Genomic DNA, 3,944 nt, shown 5'->3' with positions numbered 1-3,944 from the left:
TCAGCACTTTAGCTTGTGTGTTCAGGACAGAACGCGCCCCTGAGCATGTGTGAGGAAAAAGCTCCAGAAAATATTCTCGGCCAGGGTGCTTTCGCTTGTGAGGTGAACGTGTTAAGCGCGACACTGCGGAAACATCTCCACTTTCAGCACCTGGTCAGACAGAAATGTGAAGCGAGCAGGTGGACTGCAGAATCCCACTTTTAAGGAGTTGGTCGTGGTGTCAAACAAAGAGTTTCACTAAATGATTAAAAATAAGAAATGTCAAAATCGAACATGCACCTCCAGAGGAAACTGCGATCTGAGCACAGCACTTTAAACCGCTCCGCCACCCTGAGTATTCGATGCTAGATGTGGCCACCTGCAGGTTGATTTTGAACTTTTGTGTCCTGACACATGAAATAAATGAGGGCAGCAGGCGTATCTCTGCCTGACACCGGGGAAACAGTGAGACAGACCTTGGAGCAATGGTCTGGTTATTGCCAAACAGCAAAGAAAATATTTTCTGGAAGAACAATGTTGAAAATAAATGCAATCCCACCATGATTAGAACACACAACCTTTCGATTTGGAGTCAGGCGTGCTACCATTGCCTGACAAGGTCCACACATGAAGTCTGAGATGTTCGGCGATATGAAGGTTTCACAATACAAGGGGCTTTAAAATCCCCGCCCATTCCCACCAGGTATCAGAAGCAGCGCTCACCTGCCAGTCACCGTATGTTTTTTTCTTAAACTTTTGTATTGTTTTCACGGGAAAGCATCATTAATTAACCCCTCACCTTCTTTTGCACAATGAAAGAAATGCTAACTGAGGGAGAGTCGATACTTCAATCATTTGTCCTGTGCTTTGGGGAGCGGGCAGGGAAGTGGACCTGAGTCCATGATCGCATCGGCCATGATCGTATTAAATGTCGGAGCAGGCTCGAGGGGCGTATGGTCGACAACTGCTCCTATTTCTTATCTTCTTATGTTCTTATGCATGTTGACCCATTTTACTCACTGTATTTTAGGAGTCTGGTTCAAAATCTTTATTGCTGATGACACCAGGAATCTGGGGCAACTTTTGTCAAATTTAACAGCACCGGTTATTCCGACCGTGCACAGAAAATAGAATCAGCAGTGAAGATAAAATCCTACGGTGCTCATTTTCAGATTCAATGCAGCAGGATTTCAAATAAAGTAAAAAAATTTTACAGTGAAAAGATTTAGAAGTGTTACTTGTATTTGTGTCTTTAATTAAACTTTGTGGCGTCTGACTCCCGTTCATGCCATTGCTGAATACGAAAGAAGGGTTTGACGTTGACCAGACTGCACTGCCCCTGATATTTGTGAGCTCATCCTTTATATTCAGTGGTTTCTCGCCCTTTGATGGGCTGCAGTGTCGCGGATGTCACGTTGGCCTCACACGCAAAAGGTCCCCGGTGGATCCGTTTTCTCTCACTGAAAGTTATCTATTTATTGGTTAAATAAAGAGCAATTCAGGAATAAGGGAGCCCTTTTGCCAGGAGAATAAATAGCAAATAAAAACAGCAAATTCTGCAAATCTCAGCAAATCAGGCAGCATTTGCCAGGAGACTCAACTCGCCTCCGATTGTTCCCATTTGGCAAGTTTAAACAAAATAATTCTGCCGGGAATCGAACCAGGGACCTTTTGCATGTAAAGCAAACATGATAACCACTACACTACAGAAACCACTGGTACAACAACCCCAACAGAGGGGAGCTGACCAGTGAGCTCCCTCTGCGCTGATCAGGAATGAGGAGGCTCACCTGAAACAACTTCTGTCCCACACTGCAAGTTCTCAATCCTTCTCCTCCACTGCCCTTTACAGAAATGTCACGGATCACCAGCCACCGTGTTCACTTCCACATCCTCACAGTGGGGCCACAGAGGCCCCTACCATCTCCCCGCGATCGGTGAACTCACCCAATTTACAAAATTAAACCCGGAACACGTGCCCTGCAAAGGGCAGGCGAAGCCAGATAGTCTGGAAGCTCGGTCTATCACAGAAAGTATTGGTATTCATGGTGCTTACAGCAATTATTAATCGTCTCACAGACCTCAATTATTTTTATGCGATGAATTGATCGAGTATCGTTACCAGGTAAGTGCGGCGGATCTTAACCCCTCGACCACCAGGGAACAGTTATGATAGATGTTGATATACTTATATATATTTATATAAGAACCTGAATATCAACGGCTAGCTACCTTCACCTCATGGCGAACAGCAGTGCATCTAACTTTGAGTGAAGTAAATTGTTCCACAATGAAACCCATTTCATCTTTTGTTCCCTTTTAAACACTAGAAACTGATACAGGGGGAATAAATAGAGAAATAAAAGCACAGGGATATCGACAAGAGGAAGAAAGAAGGGGAAAGATACTGTCTACACTCAGAACTAATGCAGAAACGCCTCTGCTGCGCTCGGGGTGGCCACCCACAGCCTGGATACACTAACGGGAGAACACCAGCGGCAGGTCGGGGCCATAAATGGAACGGCGAGCGGCCCTGGGAGCAGCTTGGAGGTCCCGGGAGACGACTCCAGGGAACAGTGCGAGCTGGTGCAGGAGGGCGGCGGCAGCGAAGTGTGACGTCATCAAGGTCCAGGTCGGTGATTGGAGCGTGGGCAGATACAGCAGGAGCGGCGAGATCGGGGCGAAGGAGCGGCGAGAGACTGTGGAGGGATGTGATCGGGGCCCAGGGGCGGCGTGAGTTCAGGGCCAGGGGCCCAGAGGCAGCACGGGCCAGCCCACACTGCGATATGTGTGCACACTGGGTCCGTGCAGCAGAACTGGTCTCCAGTCGTCTTGTTTAACCCTTTCCACTGGACGAATACCTCGCTCTGTCAAGCCCGTGTGATGGCTGGGGTGCAACGGCCATCACACGTTAAAAAAAATCCACGCACAGGCATCTTCCACCCTTCAACATACATTTCAGGGCCTGGAATATTGAAACACCTGTGAACTCATCCTTTTTTGGCGAGGAAGCAAGTCATCCTCTCTTCGAGGGACTGCCGATGATGATGATGAACTGGATTTGCTGCACTCCGCGGGCAGCAGGTGATGAATGCGGGCGTGAGAGGGTGAGTGACAGGTGGGCACTGCTTCTGATGCTGTCTGACCCACGCTGGGAGTGGCCGGGGAATTTGAAGCCCTTTCATTGCACCAATGCAGGGTCAATGAAACTGTGTTTCAGGAACCTTCCTGTTTCCAAATATGGACAATTTGCAATGTAGACCTCGTGGTGCAACGGTAGTGTGTCTGACTCCAGATCAGAAGGCTGTGTATTCAAATCATGTCGGGATCATTGTTCTTCAAAAGTTGCAAACTTCTTTGCTGTTTGGCAATAACCTGACACTTGCTCCAATGTTTGTCTCACTGTTTCCCCGGTGTCAGGCACAGAATTGCCAGATGCCCTCATTTACTTCATGCAACAAGACACAAAAGTTCAAAATTTAAATGAACGTGCAGTCTGGATGGCCGAGCCGTCGAAGGTGCTTCGTTCAGTTTGCAGTCTGCTCTTAAAGCGCGGTTTCAAATCCCTTTTCTTATTTTTAGTCATTAAGCAAAACTCATTTGCTTGGCACCACGGCCAGCTCCTTAAAAGTGGGATTCAGCAGTTCACCTGCTCACTTAACATTTCCGTCTGACCGGGTGCTGAAAGTGGAGATGTTTCCGCAGTGTAGCGGTTAACATGTTCGCCTCACACGCGAAAGTTCACCCAGTGGGAATATTTTCTGGAACTTTCTCCTCATGCATGCTCAGGGCGAGATTGTTCTCCTGTGGAAGATCATATGATCATAAACATGTAAGGATTAGGAACCGGAGTAGGCCATTCGGCCCCTCGAGCCTGGTCCACCATTCAAGAAGATCCTGGCAGTTCTTCGACATCAAGTTTAAACATCTGGGGCGGAGCCAACAGGCGCATGGTTGCAATCAGT

At 47.7% G+C, this 3,944-nt stretch overlaps 1 non-coding gene across 1 annotated transcript; it reads right to left on the bottom strand.

Moving 5' to 3' along the window:
* Positions 1-1,619: 1,619 nt before the first annotated feature.
* trnav-uac (transfer RNA valine (anticodon UAC)) lies at positions 1,620-1,693 on the bottom strand. The gene has a single exon. It is a non-coding gene; the product is annotated as a tRNA-Val (tRNA).
* Between the last annotated feature and the right edge of the window lie 2,251 nt (positions 1,694-3,944).

Source organism: Pristiophorus japonicus, unplaced genomic scaffold (assembly GCF_044704955.1).
Source record: "Pristiophorus japonicus isolate sPriJap1 unplaced genomic scaffold, sPriJap1.hap1 HAP1_SCAFFOLD_58, whole genome shotgun sequence".
Classification (NCBI taxonomy): Eukaryota; Metazoa; Chordata; class Chondrichthyes; family Pristiophoridae; genus Pristiophorus; species Pristiophorus japonicus.
Note: the sequence above shows the minus strand (reverse complement) of the source record. Positions and strands in the feature narration are given on the sequence as shown.